Raw genomic sequence first — 25,512 nt, forward strand, 5'->3', positions numbered from 1 at the left:
AAATCCTTGGGAGCTAAAGGGGAGTAGTGGAAACAGTAAACAAAAAAAATATACCCGCCATAGAACACCTATATAGAAAAATGTAGGGTAAGACACAGGGAAATGTGTCATGATGCCGTACATACACGATCCATGTGAGCACAGCATAAAAACAAGGCTGGCATGGGGCTGCAGCTTGCACCTTCCATGCTGCAGTATGGAAAAAGCACCACTTCACTAGGCTAAGAAACTTGGCTTTTTTGTAGTTAAGGCTTTAAGAGACACTGCAGAGAGGTGGCCTTCTTTTATTCAATGAGCTATAGCTCTCCACATAATGTATGAGGAAGTTTACTCAAAGCACTTTTTATCAGCTGTCAATTTGTTTCTTAGCCTGCATTTGGCCATATTTCAGGTAGCAAAGGAGAAAGCAGGGATTAGTCCATGCTTTTTGCCCTGGGAGAACTAATTGTTGCCTATTACTTTAGTGAATTGAGTGTGGAAGTAATTGCTATTCTTCTGCTACGTTCTATATTATTATTCACATACCATCTACTCAATCAGTCCAAAGTTGATGATGTCTGTGTATACATGTACCTAGATAGCTGGAAGTGGTTGTTTGAAACTGTCTGACAGATGTCATCAGTGTTGAGACAGCTGTGAAGGTACACTCAGTCTTTCCTCCTGGAATCTGTTCACTGAATCTGCTTGCACTCTACAGCGGATTAAGAATTTTATGCTATCCATTGTTTTTCCTCTCTGCACATTGAATGCTGATTTCTTGTTATTCCCATGTCATTATCTTACTCCAAACTCCTTTGTGAATGAGTTTCTTAAGTTTCAGAGAGGATTTCTGAAAATACAAACTATCTACCCTCTTTCTTTTAACTCTACCTCTCACTGAGGTTCATGTAAGGGTGGCTAGTAATGGTAGGAGAAAAAGGGAGAGACAGAGAGAGATGCACACATTAACCAACAGTTTTCTTTTATGAACAAGAAAATTGGCCGTTTTCCTATTAGCATATGAGGAACCTAAGAATGTCCCTTGTTGTCAAGGCAACAGCTGTTCCTTGGGTAGCTGCAATAGAAAAGAAGCCAGAGCAATCTTTATAGGATCAAGTCTTTTTTATCATCAAATCATAGAGAGGAAACTTGAGAGTCTACCCAGCCTATTCTCTTGCCTTTAGTTAATACTCACTAAAATAATTTAAAACCAATATAAAAAATGTCCTATTTTAAATAATTATGAAAAGATTACATAGCTTTCATTGGTAATCACTTGCAATGTTTCACAATTCACACTAATAAATTTTTTTCAATCCTTCTAACTTAAATCTTTCATGGTGCAGTTTGAAACCCACTTCCTGTAGTTCTACTCTCAGTGGAAATAAACAACTAACTATACACTTTCCTCTCTAAGAGAATCTTTCCTGTACTTGAAAGAATAACAAAATTGTCTGACTTAAATTCCTCAGAGTGAATAATGTTAGGTTCTTTTATCTTTCCAGCCATTTGTACTGTGGGTCTCCTCTGATGACATCCTATACTCTGGAGGACGATCTCTAATTAGGGAACCCAGTCCACCTTGTTACTTATAAAAAGCTGACCAGTGGTGGCCAAAAAGAGCAGGTTACCACCCCATCCTCAGTTTATCTACTCAAGTCTCCCAGGTTAATTTAAGCTGTAGAATTATATTCATCATAACTGGCTAATACAACTTTTGTGATTTGGTTTGAGCATAATCACTCATTCCCCATTTGGTACTTGGGCAACTGATTTTGCTTTTCAAGTAGCCATTTATCACTTTCCCTTGTAGAATTGTGTCTTCTTGGTTCTCCCTCTCAAGATAAAGTTCACTCCCTCCTGCCCTTACACTGGCAGGTTTAATGAGCATACTTTCTGCCCTCATGGTCCATGTCACTAATTAATATATGCTGAGCACTAGCCACAGGAAGGCATCCTGAAAATATGTCTTAAAAGATATTTATACTGGTCAGCCATGCACAAAAAAATATATCACCTAAAACCAGATATTTCATTTTGCACTGGATATCCTGTGTCATTTTGACCTATTATTTTAGTGCTCAGCCGTGGATGATATACTTTCTGGTCCTAATCTTTCTCATCTTTATAAATGGAGAGACTCCAAACATAGATTTATGGATCTCTTTTACTCCGCTGGGCACTATACTTTATTTATATTATCTCATCATGCCTCATAACATTCTCGTGAGGTAGGTATTCATTGCCATTCCCATTTTACAGAAAAGGAAAGTGAAGTTTACCATGGTCAAAGATATCCCAAGATATCATGGCTAACGGGTGATAAACCAGAATTCGAGGTAAGGTAGACTGACCTCCCATACTTTTAACCACTTTGCCATGGAGGCAGGAAAATGGGTCCTTCCGCTTATATCCTGCTATAAGGACCATACATTGGGAGAATCTTTCTGGAAGGTAATTTGGTAATATGTATCAGAATCCTTAAAGAAAAATGTATATCCTTTGTTCCAGTATTTACTTTTTCATTTACCAAACATTTGTGTGGTACTTAACTATGTGTCAGCTACTGCCCTAAGCATTTTTCATATATTAAAAATGAACCTTTATGCCAACACTATAAAGTACTAATATCTCTATTTTACAGAAAAGTAAATTGGGGCACTTAGAAATGAAGCAATTTTCCCAAAATTTCACAATTTAGAAGACGTAGAGTTGGGCTATGGCTGCAGAATCATATATTAATATGTTGCTAAGAGAAGACAGTAAATAAAATAATATTATGGTAGATCTATTTTATTTAAAAAAATAAGAATTTATATATGGGCACAAAAAACAGACTAGAAGAATATAAGAACAATAAATGTAAACAGTGGCTTCTATGTTATGAATGGGTGATTTTTTATCTTGAATATATTTGTATTTTTCTTTCTTTTTTTACAATGAAGGTATGTTTCTTTTCTAAATAGCAATTCCTAATTTAAGAGCAGCATAGGGGCACCTAGGTGGCTCAGTCGGTTAAGCACCCAACTCTTGATTTTGGCTCAGGTCATGATCTCAGGGTCATGAGATCAAGCCCTGCATTGGGCTACACTAGATGTGGAACCTGCTTAAGATTTTCTCTCCCTCTCCTTCTCCCCCTCCTCCACTTCCTCCACCTCCTCCCCTCCTTGCATGTGCATGCTCGCTCACTCTCTCTCACTCTCTCGCTCTTAAATAAATAAATAAATGCAACCTAAAGAGACTCTAATATCTCTGGGGTCTTTTTGACAGCAGGATGGTGCTTACATTATGTAAACTTACATGAACAACCATGCTTGGAACAAATTTTAACTGGAAATCTAGTCTCCCTAGTCCATCCTTTGTTGGTATCAGGCTAGCAAGCAAGGAGGATGACTTGATTTGCTTTAATGAAGCTTTTATGTGATCTAGTGAACAACTCTTAATTTTTAATTTGGAAAAGTTCACTCAACATGACAGGCCACTTAACTTCTCTTGCTACATTCCCTGGTTATGCTGAAGGTGTTTGTGATTCTAGGATAGAGTAAGGTTAAGAGCCAGGTTCCAAGGATCAGGCCTCAATAGGTTCCAATCCTAAATACACCCCTTATTTTAGCTATGTGACCTTGAACTCTCCAGGCTTTATTTTCCTTATCAGTAGAATGGGTATACTATAGCATTAAGAATATAGGGCTTTGGGGAGAATTAATCGAGATAATGTGTGTTAAACACCACTCTATATTGCAAACATAGTAGTTATGCAATAAATAGTAGCTGTTTTTATTATTACTGTTTAGTATTGTTTAATGTTCGTTAAAAAGCACATTTGAGGTTCTCTACTAAAAGTTACCATGTACTTTCGAAGTGGTTTTCCCACCTGAAGAATTTAAATTTTTCTTTAGTAAGGAGATGAAAAAAAGCAGGGCATTATGTATGATCAGAAATATTTAAACTTATTAAACTGCCAATATTTTAAATGACCCCTGTGGTTTTCTAAGGCCAGTTTTAATAATCAATGTGATTACTAGACCTATATTGGTTAATAATGAACCATTTTTATGAACTATTCAGAACCCATTGTCGGCCTATACTGATTATTTTGATTATGCCACAGACTGTTTGCTTTTGCACATAGATACAGTCTTGAATCAAAATGTGGACCCTCGTGCACCCTAATCCTCATCTGATACCAACGCTATATTGACTACTGCCGGTTTCCATGGGAAAGGAATATTAGGTTAAATTCTGTGAAAAATATCAGTGAGATAACTTTATCCCATAGCACACTAGGGCCATTTCCAAAAGGGACTTCTTCCATGTATCCATGTAGGGAGTAATGAATGAGGGCACACACATGCACACTCACACACACAGACACTCACACTTAAACCTCTTTTGAATCAAACAAATTAAAGGAGTGGCACTTCCATCCTTCTAACACTGTTTCATCTGAATTCAAAAGAAACAGCTTTGGGAAAATTCCTGCTGTCTTTTGCCAATAGAGTTGTTACACCAAAATCTGAACTGGCTTTTCAACTGGATTTGGTCGTGTGAGTCAAAGCAGAGCTTGTGTTGTTGTACGTCTCCCTGCCTCTCCCCACTCCCCACATTAGTTGAGCCTCACTGCTCTTCACCATAATCCTCCCAGCCCCACTCTCCACGTTGGTTGAGCCTCACTGCTCCAACAAGTAATGCACTTCTGACACAATGGGGGACGGCAGGGGCAGTGTGGGGAAAATCAGATAATGCAGACACAAGCTTGACAGACTTGCTTCTTTTCGAGTGCCACATTATGAACTGGCCAAGTGAAACATGAAGGTATTATCCTGTCTTATCTGGTGGTTGAAAGGGGTGCAGCCTCCTTAATGGTATGGTTTTTGGCTTGTTGCCAAAGGTTTCTCACTTTAGCTGCTTCACATATTCACCCAGAATGCTGTCTCCTTATCTCCGTTAGCTGTTGTGACTCAAACCTGCTCTGAGATGAGTGAAGAGAAGCTGTCAGGATCAGGTAATATCTCTGCCAAATGGGTTATATGAAGGGCAGGTCAATTCTGAAGCCAAGTTAGAAATGTCCACAACTGTAGAGTGAATTTAGGGACTCCAGGTCACCCTAAAGAGAACCTAGATTTCGTAGTGTTTCCCACTCTCATGCATCTCCACAGGATTGGCTTTAGTCTTCTCACAGGAAACCTGTCATTCTTGAATCACTATCTTCCTATTTCAGAGAGAAGAGTATAAACACACACACACACACACACACACACACACACGCACACACACTCTGAAGAGTCCACATCAAAAGGATCCAGTGTTGGTTTTTTTCAACATGCTCCACGAGTGAATCTAATGCCTAGAATTTGGGGACGATTGCCCACAGCACTCCTATAGTTCTATCCAGAGACAAACTCAAGGGCTAACCTTTTAAATTTATGAGTCACTCTGATAGAACAAAAACACTCTGAAGTTCAAAGTTCCCCTTTTTGCTAACAATAATTAGAATAAAATGTATAACACTACTTTTGAAAAGATACCCAAAATGGATACCTAGTTTTTATTGTTATAAGTAAATGGCTTAGTTTGCCAGACCAATGTCTTTTTACTTCAAAATTAATTCTATGAAAACCAGCACACAGACCGTCACCGAATTGTTGTTTGTGTGACCCTAAAGAAAATTACTTAGGGTATCTGAGGTTCGGTTTCCTTATGGGTAAAATGTATTCTCTGCTTACCTCCTAAAAATTTTCTAAGGATTAAAGATAAGTAAAGAGACCTCCCCAGTACCCAGTTAGTGTATAGTAGGCACCCAATCAAGGCCGACACTTTTCCCTCCTCTATTTCTGTGCCTCCTTCACAAACAACTAGACTTTGCTTTCCACTGGACCAGAGACCTTGATTTACCTATTCATTCATGATGCTGAACAGCCATTCTATTCAGGTAATGCATACCATTACCTGAATTCAAAGGTGTTTTAAGATAATATTTCATTAAACCCCATAAAAGTCTGATGTTGAAGGAGGCAAAGATTCTCATCTTCATTTTACATGCACTTGAATTCTTTGAGGTTGTGTGCTTCCAAGAAAACAACCAAGCTGTGACCAAGATGTAATTAAAACCCACGATTTCTAATTCCCAGGCTTTGACTCCAACCTCTGAAAATGCCTCAATTCAATGAAACTAATGGCACTTTGGTCTCTGGAATTAGATCCTGTTATCAATGACTTCCACATGGAAAGATCATTCCAAAATGTGTAATTAACCAAGAAAATGCAAATAAACCAATTTGTACCTGCTATTTAGAGGTAAGACACTGAAATTTCATTATTTGAAAACTTAACGTTTTTCTGCTTCTAATGTAGCTCATGTTCTCCAGTTCTCATATTTTTTCAAAAAATCACATTTTTAGTGAAATATTTTAGACTATTTGTGATTCTATTACCAGCGCTGCGTTTGGAATGGAGAGAGAACTACACGTTATCAGGCACAGTGGCAAGAAAACCCTTCTTTCAATGACCTTTGGCAATTCAATTTAATAAACATTTTTTAACTCTGCTGTGTACCAGGCCCTGTGCTGAGTAGGGTAGGAGTTAAGCTCTCAATCTAGCACAGTTGGAAACATGGTAACACTTGGTCAATGTTACTGAAAGAATGACCATAGTGGAATAGGTAAATACTTAACTCTACCTTCTAAAAAGCAGACAGTAATTGTGTAATAAAACAAGTTTATAATGGCATGGTCTAGACAGACTGCCCAGAGGAAGAAATTTTTAAGCTGGACCTAGAAAACTACTTCTTTCAAGTAACAGACACTCAATTCAAAGTAGTTTAAGGGGGGGGAGGTTAAGAAAAAAAAAGCAATTATGGGTTGGCACTATTAAAACAAGGACTGGAACCCCGTAACTTTCAGTCTGTTCACCTCTCTTACCTGATTTTCTTTCCACATTGGCCTCGTTGTCACCTTCTGCACGTGTGCTTTCTTTTTGTATTAGGGGACAGAGTCACTGGCAGCTATGGGCTAACCATCGTTCCAAATTAATGACTCACAAGGAAAGAGTATCTGTCTTGCCTACCTTCATTCTAAGGAGGACTCCAATTAGCCCAGCTTCAGTTACATGATCATCCTTGGATCAATCACTTCGGCCACAAGCATGATGTGTCTGGCCTGGATCATGCTGCCAAAATTGGGGCATTACTGCATTTGGCATGGCTTTCAGAAGCACATCATTGCAATGGAGGGAAGCAGATTCTTTTAGGAAGAGGAGTTTTGGGTAAACCAAAAGAATGAATTCTACTGCAGTCTATTAAGATAGATTGGCCACCTCCAAGCTAACATGGAGAAAAGGGTCATTTTAAGCAGAACAGTTTCAGCAAAGGCCCAAGAGGAAAAGAGGAAGAGAAGTGGGAAAATTCAGTGTGTGCTGAGGAAATGGATGGTATTGTTAGTACACAGTGGGAAAGTATCGAAGGCTGGTTGGAGTCGGATAGTGTGCATATCTGAAGCCCTAGAAAGAAGCTGGTGCTATGTTCTCTAAGTAAGGTACAGGTTTTAAGGTTTTGAGAGTCACATATTATGCTCTACATTTTAGAAAAATAATTCACTTATATCATGGAGGATATACAGGATAGAAATGCTGGAGACAAGGAGATTGAGTAGGAGAGGTATGGTGGACATGTTTTTGCCTGAAAGCATTCATTTCTTGGTGAAAACTTCCTCTCCACTTGTCTTTGTAGGACTTTCAATCACCATGTCCCACAGAGCTATAAGATTGGATCAATGTTAATGCTATACTTCCTGGGACACATGATTGGTTCATGGGTAGGCATGTGACTCAGGCAGAGCCAATTTGGGTTATTTATTGAGGTTTAACCCACGGATCCTTTCAGTCAATATAGTCTAAGGATATAGGCTGAGAATTCCCAGCAGCTATATGGCCATTACAATGAGTCTGCATAAAATAGATCCCAATACATTAGAAGAACACAGGTAAAAGGAAAAAGAGACCTCTATTGATCTTGCATCAGCCCTGGATTGACAGTGTCTTGAAATTCCCAGTTTCATGTGTGTCAATATTATTCTCCTTTTGTTTGTCTTTTAATTGCATTTACTTCACTCAACAACGAAATACAAAAGATACCTGCCATTTACTAAACACCTATTACATACCAGCCATGGTGCTGGGTACTTTATAGGGATTATCATATTAAATCTTTACAATAACCCCGAAGAGTAGCTATTATGATTCCCCATTTTATAGAGGGAGAAAATAATGACTCAAATAAGTTCCATAACTTCATTTAGTTATTAAGAGTTGGAAATTGTATTCTAAAGATTTGTTCAACTCCAAAGCCTATATTCTTTCCACTTTACTATCTATATGCTACATTGCTTCCATTCCATTAGAAAGCTATATTCTCAATGAAATAATAAAAGCCTGAACTAAGGCTTATAGCAGCCAGGATAGGAGGAAAAGACAGAATCAAGAGATATTTAAGAAAGAGAAATAATAGTTCTTAATGATTTTTTTTAAAGATTTTTAAATGTTGAGGAAACATAAGAAATCTAAGATTATGAAATCAGGTTAATCTAAATATATATAGGAGGAAAACCTGGCTAGAAGGGAACAAATCATGTTTCATTTAAAGTGCTTGCTGAATACCCAAATAGAGCCATCCAGTGAGTTAACAATATATATGGATCTGGTGATCCATAAGAAGATTGCAATAAATATATAGGCTTGAGACTAATATATCTACACCAGTGTTTACGTCCTCTGAAGTGGATGAGATTGTTCACAGACGGCCCATAAAGTGCGAAATAAAAGATGGCAGAAGGTGAACCTGCTAGATGTGAAAACATCAGTATTTAAAGAGTGGGCCTTTGTTCATGCTCCCTCCCTCTGGAGTGCTCTTTTCCCTTTGTCTACCTTATGAATGTATATTCATCTGTAATGACACGACACAATCATAATATTGCTTCAAGGTTTTGTTGGATCTTCCATTCTTCATCCTCTAATAGAACTGAATGCTTCAACCTTTGTGCCAAGCCCCTGGGACTTTGTACAATAATATTCTTATTGTAATTCTTATAATACTTTTATTCTGTAACACTGAGGACAAGAGCCCAGACTACAGATTTAGAAAGACCTGAGTTGAATTTCCACTCTATGATCCACTAGTTGTGTGGCCTTCGGCAAATTACCTAACCTCTTTTGATTCATGATTTTTTCCTATGTAAAAAAAAAAAAAAAAAGGAAAATACCTTCCTTGCAAGGTTATTTTGAGAATAAAGGAGATATGTGTAAAGCTTTTGGTACAGGGACTAGAACACAGAAAACATTAGACTAACAGTAGATATTATTTGTTTATAAATTTATTTCTACTTACCAGACTTCCCCAGTGTCTTACTCATCTTTGTAGCTCTGTTTTCTGACAAAGTAGCTAGCACCTGACAGCCACTCAGGAAATATGTGCTGAATTCATGCATGAGTAGGTAAGAAGTCAAAGAAGTAAGAGGATAATCAGGAGAGAACAGGGACATGGAAATAAGGGAGAAGAGCATTTCAAAAAATATGGAGTGGTGAACAGTGCAAATGCCCTAGAAAATTATGGCATGAGATTGGGCGGATAAGAGTTGCATGATCTTTGTAATAGCAATTCTATGTTGAGTTTCAAAGAGATTATAGTGATTGTTGTGCAAATGAGATGGGGGGATATGAAGGCTGAAAGTCTAGACAACTTTTGCAAGAAGTTGACTGATAAAGGGAAATAAACGTGGAGCTAACTTGAAAGTGAAACAAGTAGAAGCGGAAGGACAGTTTTTAACAATAGGAAAAATTATTTAAATGTATATAACCAAAAGGGAGGTCATGATTGTGTTAGGAAAAATATCCAAGACTTGGAAAAGTATTAAATGTCCTTCCAGGACCTCCCAGGATTTATCTAATTTTGTAGCAATATATCAGTACCTCTGATTGACTCTCCATTAACTAAACTATTTCACAACTCTGTAGAGGTAGAAGTTTACTTGTTAAAAAAAAAATAAGAGTAACACAAATTATTTTTGTTATTAGCAATGCAAATAAATTTTGTCCAGTAGAGATATAACTGACTTTTGCCCTGTAGAAAAGATAACCTCAAACATACCATTTTTTTGCCCTGAAGAATATTAACCAGTTTTCCATCTACTGGTATATTCATTTCTGCATTCCTAACTACTTGTACATATCTCTGCTTTTTAAATTCTCCTTCAAGATGATAATTATTTCAATGACAGTCCTTCTATTAATGCGATAAAAAAAATTTTTCAAAGGATTTTATTTATTTATTTGAGAGAGAGACAGTACATGAGTGGGGGGGGGGGGCGGAGGGAGAAGCAGACTCTGCTGAGCAAGGAGTCTGATGTGGGACTTGAACCCAGGACCCTGGGATCACGACCTGAGCCAACGGCAGATGCTTAACCAACTGAGCCACCCAGGCGCCCCTGAGCTGAATAAAATTTTTGCCATGTGTTCACTTTATATTTGCCTGAGAGTCATTTGTATGAGAGTATGAGCCTCGTATTTTTAACACTTTGAAAATTATAATTTAGCAGTGGAATGGTGCTATTGAAAGAAGAGCAGAGAAGAGACAACTATCTGCACAAGATTTTGGAAAAGGAATCAGTTAAGGAGTGGGTCTGGATGAAACATCTCTGGGAAAGGCGGAGGAAGACAAAGAACTTTCTTTTTTTTCTTGATGGATATATGTAAGTCCAACGTTTGTTCATGTATTGTCCAATTTATTCTCCAATGACTATATAACAAAATAAGCTCATTTCATACCAGATTGCTTTTGCTGTCCCCTCCTTTGTGGGCTATGATAAATACTGTGTGTTCAGTTGGTGAGAGAGACACTAAGCACTTGTTTATTATGGCAGGTGTATCTATTGTCCCTTTCCAAATAAGTAACAAAACAAATGGTCACATTTTCCTTTAACTCAAATATCTGTTATGTTTTCCTGATTTAAAGATATTTTCTGAAATTTTTCTGCTTTCTGGAAACATTCAAACACAGTTTTCCAGGAACACAGGGAAGACTCAAAATATTGATATAAAGTATCAGGTCAATTTGGCATTATTTACTAAAGGGATTTCAAAATGTGAATAACTTCTGATTTAGTAATTCCACTTCTAGAAATTTATCCTGTGGAAATAATCAAAGGCTAATACTATATTTAAAAATGTTCATTGCCACAGGCTTATGGTGAAAAAACAAAAATAAACAATGTTTTTCAATAGGAAAATAGTTCCATAAATTATAATACAGTGGATTATTGACCAGTCAGTATAAGCCCATTTCTAAAGATTATATGATAAATAGGGCAAATGTATGCAATGTAAACAAAAAAAAATCAGGACACAATTACAAATACAATATGAAAAGATTAGAAGGAGATACAAATATTCCATGTTATCAAAATTCAGTTCCTGAATTCAGATAATAAGCATTCACACAGTTAGAAATAGCTGGATGTTAAAAGAGTAACTTTCTGAGTGAGAGATGACAGATTATTTTCCTCTACTTTTGTAGATTATGCACATTTCCTAAATTAAAGTGTTGCCTTTATAGTTAAAAAGTTAGTAAGATACAAATATTTCATTTTTATAATGAGAAAAATTCTTTCCTTTTTTTTTTTTTTAAAGATTTTACTTATTTATTTGTCAGAGAGAGAGCACGAGCAGGGGGAGGGAGTGGAAGGGGCAGAGGAAGAAGCAGGCTCCCCACTAAGCAAGGAGCCCTACACAGGACTCCAACCCAGGACCCTGGGATCATGACCTGAGCCAAAGGCAGATGCTTAACCGACTGAGCCACCCAAGTGTCCCAAAATTCTTTCAACTTCAGCTTTTAGGGGGGAAAAAAAACCAATATTTTTCTGCATCCCTGTGACTCTGTATCATTTCAGATCTCATGAAATGCACTTCTCCTTTGCTGTCAGATGGTTAGAGAAAAAACCTAAACCAAATATAACGAAGTAAAGCAGTCTATGAATGCCCCGACCACATGAGTCATCTAGGGTCTTCTCTCTTCTCAGTCCACACTAGTCATCCATCACTAAGAAGTACATATGTTGCCTCCTGATGTTCTTCGAACTGCCCACTTCTTGTCATCACCACTACTACCGTGTTCAGTTCTACACCATCTTTGTCCTGAATGATCTCACAGCCCTTAACTTGTCCATGTACTTTCACCCGCGCCCCCTCCCCTTCAGTCCATACAATAAGCAGAGTGATCATCCTGAAGAACAAATCTGACGAAGTAAAATCCTTCAGAGGCTTCTTATACTCACTGTTCAGTGGATAAAGTCTCAAATCCTTAACACAGTTCATGAAACCTTCATCTTTTGGTATCTACTCACCTCTCTAGCCCTTTATCTTCTAATCTCCTTGTCATATTCTATACCCCAGCACATGGAAACATAGCCCCAGAACATCCCATGTTCTCACTGACCTCTTGGTCTTTGTACATTCTAGTCCCTAGAATGCCTTTTCTTCTTCCCTTTCCCACCATGCCTAGCGATAGTTGACATCTGGTTTTTCTCCAGGTCTTAGCTGAGACGTCTCTTTTTTTTTTTTTTAAAGATTTTATTTATTTATTTGACAGAGGGAGACAGCCAGCAAGAGAGGGAACACAAGCAGGCGGAGTGGGAGAGGAAGAAGCAGGCTTCCAGCAGAGAAGCCTGATGTGGGGCTCGATCCCATAACGCCGGGATCACGCCCTGAGCCGAAGGCAGACGCTTAACGACTGAGCCACCCAGGCGCCCCTTAGCTGAGACCTTTCTGCAGAAGGCTTTCCTTGACCTTTCCATCTGTATAATATACCCTTTCATTTGCTTCCATGGCATCCTATTATAAGCATTTGTATATTATGATATCAGAAAGTATGCTATAAGATTTGATATGGAATACAGTATAACGTATTTTATCATACCTACCTATTTTTTCTTGAGATATTTGTTTACTTGTTTAGATTTGTTGCTTGGTTCTTAGATTTGTTTTTTGGTTCTCCCTAACTAGACTGTAAGCACCTTGAGAAGTGCTCTATCTTATTTACTTCTATAGTCTCAATGCCCAGTATAGTGCCTGATATAGAATAGGAGCTCCATCGTATCATGGAATAACTAAATGGACTAATGAATGAGAGCATCTCAAAGCCAAATAAAAATGGCCTTCAGGTTACCCACTAGACCCTGGGTTAATATAGGTGGAGAACAGCCACTATTCCACTATCAGCATGGGTAGATGAGCACCCTATTATATATAAAACATAGTGAATAACATGGAAAGCAGAGGTTTAAGAAATGAAATAAATAAACATTAACTGAGTTTAAAAAACCGTGTCTGGGGGCGCCTGGGTGGCACAGCGGTTAAGTGTCTGCCTTCAGCTCAGGGCGTGATCCCGGCATTATGGGATCGAGCCCCACATCAGGCTCTTCCGCTATGAGCCTGCTTCTTCCTCTCCCACTCCCCCTGCTTGTGTTCCCTCTCTCGCTGGCTGTCTCTATCTCTGTCGAATAAATAAATAAAATCTTTAAAAAAAAAAAAAACCGTGTCTAGCTATCTTTAAAAACATCACTCACCGGCGTGCCTGGGTGGCTCCGTTAAGCATCCAACTCTTGGTTTCAGCTCAGGTCATGATAGCGGGATCGAGCCCTGTGTCAGGCTCTGCACTCAGCATGGAGCCTGCTTCAGATCCATTCTCCCCTCTTGCTCTCTCTCTCTCTCTCAAATAAATAAATAAAATCTTTTTTTTTTAAATCACTCTGTTTTTGAGGCACCTGGCTGGCTCAGTCAGTACAGTATGTGACTCTTGATCTCGGGGTTATGAGGTCAAACCCCACATTGGACAAAGAGACTACTTTAAAAAATACGTATATCACTTATTGTTTTTAATTAAACTGAATATCTTTATCTTTACCAGAAATTGAAGTCATCCACTGTTTTTCCTGTGATTTAAATTCGTTCATTGTCTTTTCACTGTAGAGGAGATGTAGTGCTCCATTGCTACAATCCCCAAAAGGACATTCTACATAAGTGACCCTCGATATGTACTATGGAAAAAGGGGGTCCCAAATAATTTTGGGAAAGGCTGTTTTTATTATTTCCTGCTCTTAGAAAGGTCCAACACAAAAGGCACACACTAACAGCTGAACAAAATGTGTTAGTTTAACTTTTCAAAGCCTGAATTATTAAGCCTTTCTGAGCTTGGAGCCCAAGTAAACCATTTTTTAAAATGCTGATACGGAGATAGAGGATTGGATTCAAGGTCAGAAGACCAGGTGCCAATCCTGTTTGTACCACTCCCTGTAAGTCACTTCAGTTCCAGAGCCTCAGTTTCCAGATTTGTAAAATGAGGGCATTGCACAAAATAATGTCAAAGATCCCTTTCAGATCTAAAATTCTATTTTAATTCTATCATGTCAAATAATTTGTTGATCTACATTCCATGAGATACTTAAGAAAAAACATCAAAGATTATTCAATGTAATCATAGAGAACTGAATTTTATTGCACTTACATTCTGCTTTTTAATTTTACATCATCATCTAGACCTCTAGATGGACATTCAGATAACTAAAACCTATTTGATCCTCATTCATGAAAATAAAAAATAGTTAATCTGGCCATCTCTGCAATGGTCCTCTTAAATACATAGTGCCATTTCCTTCTTTTCCCTCCTGATAAGTAACTGAAATAAAACTAATGCATATACAAGTACAAAGATATCATAAGGTTGGGACCTCTGAGTCTGACAAACAAAAAGCCGATTCTGCGTCTGCAGCATGCTGTAGACACATCTGGCTTACTTTAGCTCACAATGGAGAAATATGAATTGTGCTAAAAAGCACTATTTGTGCAAATGCAAATAATATTCCATCTGCTCAGGATTTTTTTTTCTTATATAGCTTTTGTTCCAGTGTGGTAAAAGCCTGTTTCTTTACCCTGAAGTGCCCCTGCTGATGAAGAGTGAAGTACACGACAATGAACTAAAATCCATTATCAAACAAATACAGTGAGCTTTTCAGCGAGTCATCACAGGGAATGTTGCCTTTTTCTCTGGCATTAAGTTGAAAGCGATTTGTGTTCATGCAAATAAGACAAAGTGGTAGGGTTTTTAAAAATTTGTGTGTGTGTGTGTGTGTGTGTGTGTGTTCCATACACTGTAGTTTGCTCTGTAAATCTTTCATTTTTATCTCTCTCTTGGTGGGGGAGGGCAGCAGAGAAGCATTTTGGCAGCCTTTAGATTTCCTTATGGTTTGAGTAGTGCTAAGTTCTCAACAGAAGAATTTGAGCTCTGACTTATGCTGTCTTGAATAAACTTACTTGGGAATTGGGAGAACTGCTTTCCCAGCTCCTAAGAGCCTAGGGCAAGTTGGAAGAAAACTTAACCCCTGTGCTACTGAAACCAAACACAGTTAAGTTTCAAGAGATCCAACTCTGGGATTTGCTGGTGGTGACAAAAGTAAATTATCCAAGTTCAATCTTAAATTAATCGCCTCTGAGTGCTCCCCCATTGCTTTCGGTCACTGGGCCTTAATCTGAGGGCTCTGTGACGTTCATACTCTCCCTAAAATTAACAGGCTACTTTTCTATTTGCAGGACGAATGTAGATCTGAGTGACAGTTATACTACCACGACGACACCAGACGTTGATAAGCCAACTCGAGAGCCGCCGATCAGGGAAAATGAATTCAGCTTTCTTTTCAGTCCATTTGGCCCTTCGCTTTGACCTTTGTTGAGTTTCCCTGTCCCCTTCTCCTAAGATCTATAATTTCTATTTCAACAAAACTGAAAAAAAGCAAAAGAATTTGATCCTTTCTTCCTGAGATCAGAAAAGTAGGGCAGAAGAAGATTATAAGCTTGTATGAGCGTGAAAACACACTTTTATTTTACACAAAAATCGAAGGCTTATTTTATAGCATTTCTGGCTGCTTTATTTATGCCTGATGTTTATTAAATATTAGTTGGGTTTAAAATAATCTAATATTTTGGTCTTTATGAAATTTGGAGAATATTCTTTTATGTAACGGTGTTTTTGGAGGTTTGACTTTTTTATAATTTTTATAGTTTATAAACTTCAGATTATGCATTGCTCTTTCAGGTTTAAGCTTTATAATACTACTTTCAATTAACACTGATTTGTGAGTTTGAATACTGATGTTAAGATTCAATGAAATAATAGATGTAAAAAGCACTTATTTATTTGAGAAAAAGTTGCTATAGACATCTAAGATGTTAATGCTGTTAATGTATATAATTTATAATTCTGGGGGGAAAATGATTGCCAGAAAATGAACAGTATTTCTTTTGTAGAGTATACCATAAACATCAACAGATGATTATTTTTTTATAGCTTACTTTCTAGAACATATATTAAACTACCTTTTACAGCACAAGCAAAACCTGAAATTAAGCACTTCAATGCACAATTGTGTTGTATCAACAGTTTTACAGTTAAGCTACCTGCAAACACTAACATTATTCCACAAAGAGTTCAATTGAATAGCTAAAAATGTGATCTAAAATGAATTAGTAATTTAGGACCAAAAGCTACTAAACTACAGTGGTTATCTTGCTATAGTGTCTATAATTATATTTACAATCTTGTAGTGTATTTTAGAGCTACTGAGAATTGTAAAGAAATAAAATAATATTGCCCTAATAAGGCCTCTTATATCAAAGGTGATTTCCTTTTATGTTAAGGCAAGATAACTTTTCACTATTCTCAACTTCAAAGGAAAACGCATTATTCCAAATATGTTTTAAACTTTTAACATAAAATCCTTACCCATTAAACCATTAATATACGGTTGGTCAGGAAAATGTCTCATTCCACTCACAATAATGTCTCAGTTTAATTAGACCCTGAAAAGTAAAAGATTTAAATTCAAATCCTGGCCAACATTAATTATAGAGTTCTTAATATTGTAGCATGTCCTTTACTAAGTTCCTAGGATATGCCCTATGCTAAATAAAAAGGAAAATTAACTTCTGGGACAAAGGGCGGGTTCTTGTAAAATATTGTATGTATTGATATGTGTTATGTCATCTTAAAGTCCTTTCCCAAGGCCAAAGAAACAACAGAACTCTGGAACTTTGCACTCTGTAGGACTGGAACTTCCCATCATCATTTTCCGCATGGGGAGGGTGTCAAAGACCTGCTGTTTCTAACAGCTGCGAATCTGAAAATGTTTTCAGCCTATTTAGTAAGGAGAGGACTCCCTTTGTCTCTCTTCTACGGCCCCTCCTTAATCCTAGTTAAATGGCTACAGCCATGGCCAGGGAAGAAGGACTCCTGGGCCATTTCATCAACAGTAGCACAGGATCTAGAAGTGACTGAGAACGAAAATGCATAGGCACATGCCAGCTCCTCTCCAGGTCTGTTCTGAGATCTTTGCCAACCTCTTCTCGCTTCAGTTAGAGATGTTTTGCTTCTTTATCAATTAATCAGTATGGTGGTGGGGGAGGGGGGTTGGGAAGATTTTATTTTTAAGCAATCTCTGCACCCAACGTGGGGCTCAAACCCACAACCCCAAGATCAAGACTGGTAGGCTCCACTAACTGAGCCTGCTAGGGGCTCCTAATCAGTATTAGTTTTTATTAAGCATTCATTTTCATGTCAGGAGTTCTGTGAACTCTCTCCTCGGGCAGCATGCTTAAGGGCAAAAAGCATTGACTCAGCATTCTCATCCCAGTTCTACCAATTATAAGCCTTCTCTGTGACCTTGGTCAGTCCCTTAGATGCAATTTTGATGTGGCTCAGTTTTCTCATCTGTAAAATAGTTAATAATACCTGCCCTATTTGCCTCTTGGCATTGTTCCGAGAACTAAAAAAATTAAGTTATGGAAAGAATACTTTAAAAATTGTAAAATACAAAGCAGACAGAAAGTAGTAGTATTATTGGACTTTATTCTGTGTGATTAATAAATTTCTGTAATTTCTCAAAGAATAGGTGTTAAATAACTTCAAAATTGCAAAAAAAAACTGTTATGAAATCCACTTCATATATCAAATGAACACTGTCAACTCTAGCTAGTTTTGATAAGTAGTCAAATGATTTGAAAGTTATTGTAGGGCCAACAACAAATATATATTATTTACTATTTCATTCATTTACTTCTTTATTTCAGCCAAAAATTTAGGCAGTGACTGAATTTCCTGAAATCAAAAAGAAACAATTCTTGGTCAATGAATACTTTATAATTTGGTCTTAGATTAAGGGAGTAACAAAAATTAAGTAGGGGGTCACTAGTGTTCAGTGCAGGATTCCTTCTTGGCATTCCCTAGGATGTTTATATGTTTTTCCAAATTCCCTATTCTGAGAGAAAAATTTTTTAAGAAGCTGAATAACAGAAAATAGGTCATAATTACCTTTTCTGAGTTAAGGCTTAATGATTAACAGACACATCAATTTTGAAGGACTCCCCTACCACCAAGTCAAGAGCAGAAAATACTATGTGCTTAAGTAACAGTTTACCCCCTCTGAAGCATGGGTCTGTTGCCTCCTCACCAATCCCAAATCCAAAAAAAAAAAAAAGAAGAATTTTAAGTAACCAGAATGTATGTTGTAACAGCCAGGCAGTAAAATTTATAGTCTGTTCATAGGAGAGAACTTATGCCAGTAATCAAAACCAGTTTAGTCTTTAATGGATATTTCTAACTTGTTTCGAGGCCAAAAGTGATTTAGAGCAGCAAATCAGGAAGGTAGAGAAGGGCTGCAGAAGCAGACCTTAGTATACTCAAAAGAAAAGACAATATAAAAGGAAAAGAAAAGAGAGAGACACCGTAAAAAGCAAAGCAAGAATTAAAAAAGGATGGCCATGTGGAGTTACTCAAGGATGTAGCAAATGGTCTCACGCACTTCAGATGAGCCCTCTGTAACAATCTACAGAACACTCTTGGAAATGTTTGCTTATTGAGTGCACAAATGATTGAAACTCATACTAGAAATATTAAAATATAATAAAAGGGCTGATTGTTGAGTGTTTAGTCCTTAGGAAACAATACACTTTGGCTATATAGTGTAACTCACTTGCCAAGAGCTCAAAATACCCAGATGTAACTACGTTTTTTAAAAACCTTATTTTAAAGCCAGCTAAATTTTACCACAAGTATATGATATTATTGGCTCTCCATTGCTGTGGAAGGTGTTTAAGATAATATTTCATGTGGTTTTATTACATGATGATAAATTCTTAGCTCTGTCCCTTACCAAGTAGAAGTAATCTCATTGATTTAGTATTGCTTTTCCTCAATTTCCATGTTAGCACCAACTATTCTTATTTTGTGCTTGTAACTGTTAATACAAGGTTTGTAATCAATACCGTGGCCAGGATAACAAGAGCCACTGCAGCCATAACACTGTGGTACTCAACTAGAGTAGTCTGTTGTTTAGGATCTGTTTTTCAACTGTTTCGGCATGTTATCTCATTATCGCTACTTTTGGGGGGAAAAAAAAGATCTGTATAAAGGCTTTGTTAATTTTTAATAGCAACTCACACTTGATATCGAACCAGTGATCCCAATGCAAGGTGCTCACAGACCAAGAGGACATAGGATAATCCACTGACCTATGGGAAGAAATAATGAGTTTTTATTTATTTTTATCTTAAAAAGGAATAAAAGAGGGGCGCCTGGGTGGCTCAGTTGTTAAGCGTCTGCCTTCGGCTCAGGGCGTGATCCCAGCGGTCTGGGATCGAGCCCCACATCAGGCTCCTCTGCGTCTTCCTCTCCCACTCCCCCTGCTTGTGTTCCTTCTCTCGCTGGCTGTCTCTCTCTGTGTAAAATAAATAAATAAAATCTTAAAAAAAAAAAAAAGGAATAAAATAAACCCTAATGGTATTTAATATGTACTTGACACTGACACCCTAAATTGGTCAACCTAACCTAAAATGTTTGTCAGTATGGTGGAGAGAAATATGTGATTTTAGCAATGCAGGGGGTCAACAGGAAAGTCCTAATTCTTCTACAAACTTTCAGCATATGTTGCACAATTGCAGTTTATGTGTGAGGCTAAATATACATCCAGATGTTATTTTAAAGAACAGAATCTTCACAATAGCTGAAGTAGGCTGGGAGTGAGCATGAGAAGCTTGGTATATTACAGATGTGTGCTGGTAGTTTCTTCAAAAACTATGTAAAAGAGTTGAATGTAAAAGAGAGGTGTGACACTTTTTGCAAAACAACTGCTCACAATTTGTTGACCATTTCTAAGATGGTGTTTGGAAATAGGGTGTTATCAGCAGATACTTTTATAAAATAACTTTAATAACGATGATGCTGTTAGTGAGGAAAATGAGTTTTCTGTAACATAAGTAAACAAAATAAATGATTTTAAATGTTATCTCATATTTATCTCTTTCTAGTTCCTTCCCATTTTGTGAATTTTTATAATGTACATAATATGCAATGTTATATGTATCTAATACAGATTCTTTATCACATATATGTGTACAGTAATGCATCTAATAAATATATCGAAGCTGCATGCTCAAACATTTTTTGCTGGTAAAGATGTGTGAACTCATGCATAATGACAGCAACATTTTCATATCAACCACATCTTGGTGATGACAACCACGTATTATTCCTGGCAATAGTCTAAAGCACTATGGAATCCTGCTTTTATTTGTTTATCACAGTAAACTTGGAAGAAGTAATATGTATCAATCAGGATGCTTACAGCTGCTATTAACAGTGACCTGTTGGAAGTAGTGTGGGCTTCAGACAAAGGGATATAGGGCTTCAGGATCTACTTCATGCTATTTTCTCAGCTTTTCCCTTCTCTTTGGGTCAGCTTTAGTCCTCAGTCTGGCTTGCCTCATAATCTCAAGATGACTGCCAGCAGTAGACAGAAAAATGGAATTCTTTGTTCATGTTCAAAGGAAATGTAGGGTGTGTCAGAGACAGACAGACAGAAACTATCCTGCCCATCTGTTAAAATGCAGAACTTCTTTCCCAGAAACCCTGAGCAAGACTTTTCTCAAGTCTTACTGGCCTAAATTAGCTTAGATAGGACCCTATCTAAACCAATCTCTGTTAACCATGATAAGACCATCATAATTGGGGGACATCTGAGTGGCACAGTCGTTAAGCGTCTGCCTTTGGCTCAGGGCGTGATTCCAGCGTTCTGGGATCGAGCCCCACATCAGGCTCCTCTGCTGGGAGCCTGCATCTTCCTCTCCCGCTCCCCTTGCTTGTGTTCCCTCTCTCGCTGGCTGTCTCTCTTTCTGTCAAATAAATAAATAAAATCTTAAAAAAAAAAAAAAAAGACCATCATAATTGGCCACTAAAGAGTTGGACTAAAATGCCTAGTAAGGAGTTGACCACAATGTTCTCCAGGTACTATTCACCCCATTTTGCAGATCCTTTCCACTTTACTTATCCCATTTGGGGTAAGTAGCTTAACCAAGATTACCCTAGCAAATTGACTTGACTTGACTGAACTGATAATTCTTGTTCTCTTCATAATTATCATTTATTGTAATAATTATTTTATTATTGCCAGAATAATGATAAAATAAGATTTGTATTGCATAAAAGAACACAATATTAGTGGGGAAATACCTACAGATAAATAGATCTAGTAGATAACTGAGAAGGTAAGTCAGAAAGAATCATAAATCCATGAGACTTATCCAATACAAGAAATAGGAAAAAGTGGCCTACTCTACGGAAAAAATAAAACTAACACCTTACCTTTTCATAAAATACAAAAATTAATTTCAAGTGATTTGTATAAAATGTAAAAAAATAAAATTATAAAAAGAGAATTTTAAGCAATAATTTTTCTCCTCTCTGAAGTAAAACATTTGGAAGTAATATTTATAAAAGTATTAGAATATAAAATATTATAAATAAAAGAAAGGATTTCTTTTTCACCATAAAAATGTAAAACTATACAAGGTTTAAAACATCATAATATTAAAAGGCCAAAAATAAATGCAAAATGATAAAGGATTTACATTTTAATATATAAGTAGTTCTTATAAGTCAATAAGAAAAAGATAACATACCAATAGATAAATGATAAAAGGATAAGAAAAGATGGTTGACCAAAGAAGACAATTCAAATTCCAATAAATATTTAAAAAGTTCAAACCCACTAGCAACAAAGTCTTACTTACGTTAAGTAAATTTATACAAGAGTGCTAAATTAGAAACAATCTAAGCATTCAAAAATAGCAAATGGTTTGATAAATTATTGTAAGATCATCATTCAATTGAATATGTTGCAGTCATTAAAAATCATGCTTATAAAAATGCTTAAGTCATGAGCGACCACAAAGTTACTACATTAGATGTGTATCAAATCTTAGCAAATACAATATGATCTCAATTTTGTAAAAAGATATATATGTATAGAAGTAAGCTGAAAAGACAACATATTCAAAGATCTTTGGAATATGGAAAGATTTTCATTTTTTAACTTATATTGTTCTATAATTCCCAAAAATTCTACAATGAGCATCTAAGGATTTTCTTCTTGAAAAATGTATTGAAATCCTTCAGATTTTCAAAGTCCTTGTCCTCTTTTAAGAAACAAGATCTCTGGGGCGCCTGGGTGGCACAACGGTTAGGCTTCTGCCTTCGGCTCAGGGCGTGATCCTGGCGTTATGGGATCGAGCCCCACATCAGGCTTCTCCACTATGAGCCTGCTTCTTCCTCTCCCACTCCCCCTGCTTGTGTTCCCTCTCTCGCTGGCTGTCTCTATCTCTGCCGAATAAATAAATAAAATCTTTAAAAAAAAAAAAAAGAAACAAGATCTCTGCTTCATTCATGGATGCACATATTGAGGAGCTATATATGGAGGTCATACCAATACACTATAAAAACATATATAAGATCTAAGAGTACAACAACAAAAATATTTTTATATACCTACAATGACTAAAGGAAAGTTATACATGGAAATCATACCTCTAATACTACAAAAAAAATGTATAAGATCTGAAACACATTCTAAAAAGCCTTCTATACACGTACAGTTGATTAAATGAACTAAAGTAAGCCTAATGTTTGCGGAGCACCTATATACTCAAAAGTAAATCATTTTCATATATAATCTTACTCAATCCACCCAACAAACTATGAGTAAGGTATTATCCTACTTTTATAAATGAAGAAACTGAGGCTCAAGTAAGGTTATATACCTAGCCAGAATAACATCACTAGGTGATGCTATAACCAAGTTTCCAAGTCGAGCTCTGTCAAATTCAAAAGCTCCTAGCTTTGTACAACCCCACTCATGCTGTCTTTCAATCAATTTACAGAGAAACAACTGATCAATTAAATGAATTAATTTAAAGCAAACAGTCTGACAGGAAAAGCAAGCTACATTTTTTGAGGAGTACCATGTGATTGGCTTATTTGCAAAACTTTATTTTGGTTTTTTGTCTGAATTATCCTGATAATTTAATTTGTTTTCTGTTTTCAATTTAGATTTGTTTCTTCCTAGTCTACAACCCTTAGAACAGACAGGAAGCTGTGTTTACACAATGCCAACCATGCTGACAACTTAAACTTATCTAAAGGAAGAGATGTTTCTCTTTTCATGCAGGTGCTAGACTTTGTGCAGATGCCTGGGGAGTAATGACTCTCTGATTGTCTTCCGTGGGATTTCTTGGCTCAAACCACCAATGCCAAGGTAAAAACAAGACAACTAAGAAGCTTCAGCTAGTTAAGTATTTTGTAAACAGAATTAACATATCATGGTTCAAGGAGTTGACTGATCTTAACCCTGTATTCTGTCTTCTTGAGACAACTGACAAAGCTCTATTAGTGAATTTCACTTTGCAAATTTCAGAACAGTTGTATTTTAAAAGCATCATAAGACCATATAATTACACACTGAACTTTAGGATTAATGATGCTGGGTATATAAATAGTATTTTCATCCAGTTCTCTCAAGGAACAAACATTTTATCATTAAACTTTATCGGGAGGAGAGAGGACTCTATTTGAACACAGCTGTGGACAGACCTGAAAATATAATTTTCCTCTGGCATCTTACAACAGCAGATTTTCAAAATCATTTGTATGTCTTTTAGTTGTGTTGCTAGGTTTGTTTGCTTGGTATTCTTTTTGAACATCCATTTTGAACATTAGTGTAAGTTTGTTGGTTACCTTTGTTTGAAAGATTTCTCCCAAAGAGCAAAAAAATGATTGGGTAGGATTCAGGGAACAGATGACAAAAAAAGAGGTATGTGTCTTCGTCCCCATTCCGCCCTCCTCTCCTGAAACTGCTCCACTCTTACCTCACACATATACTGCAAATACACATTTTTAATTTTATTTTATATGTATTAATAACATATTACCAAGACACTCTTAAAAACTGCACTTAGGCACAAATCTTATATCAAAACACTATGAAAAAGATCTTAGCAGCAGAAACTGATGAGCAAATTTAATTTTCCAGAATTACGTTAAAACACTACTTGAGTAATGTAACCATCCTTCCTGACACAGGATGCAATGCCTTAAAAAATGAACTCTTTATATCGAGATTTTATGAAATGTCTTGCAAGTGTTCTTTATCTTTTTCACTATGAACAGCAGTTGAAGTTGCTTTTCAAACAGCATTTTGATAGCTCTTTTAACACCATAGCATTGCAAGGGTAGAGCCTCATCCATGCTTACTCCGCCTTCAAAAACATGGTCACCTGATACATTCTAAGAAATTTGTCATTGTAATTGAACGAAGCAAAATAATTAACAGAAATTAGTCTTAAGTGATTGGGAACTTTGGACTTCAAAATCCTCTAGAAATAAAAACTTTTCACCTGTCCTTAAAACCAAAAGGTCAAGTATTCATTGACCAATAAAGAACCCCCATCAGCTAGAAAACACCCTTTGAAATCCAATTAACTCTTTCACACAGTCTTCATTTTCTGTTTTACCAGAAAGTTAAATTTCCCATTCTATACTCCAATAAAAGTTAAGTTGTTTTGATCTGATAATTGTAAGATGTACTATATGTATCTTAATTTGTAAGTTTTTAATGCTAAAGCTCAAAGCTGTTCAGATATAACAGGAGCGCTGGAAATGAGGTACAAAATGCTGGAATTCAAATTAACCAATAAATATATTTTAATATATATCAGCAGGACTCTAGAGGATTCCATTAATGTTGAAAAATAGAAAGGATTTAGGTTAATTTGGTAAGAAGGCAGGTCAGAACGTTTACAACAGTGGTATAGAATTGTATAGAGATGCAAAATTTTTCAAGAGAGCAGAATTTTTTCAAAAACGCTGACTCTAGCTGTCACAGCCCTGCCTTGGCTAAATCCAGTAGAGAGATAGGAGGACTTTCTAATTTGCTTTCCCTCTATTTTAATAATAGCTGTGCATAAGTAATTTATGAAAGGCCAACCAGGCAGTGGGCAACAGAAAATTAAACTCATTTTATCTGAAAGCAGGTGGATTTCTATATATCATTAGCATGCATAGAATTCTCACAATGTTATTTCTCATACTGATGGAATGTAACCAAATAATAT

This window comes from Ursus americanus, chromosome 4 (genome assembly GCF_024610735.1).
Source record: "Ursus americanus isolate L20-20 chromosome 4, mUrsAme1.1.p, whole genome shotgun sequence".
NCBI lineage: Eukaryota > Metazoa > Chordata > Mammalia > Carnivora > Ursidae > Ursus > Ursus americanus.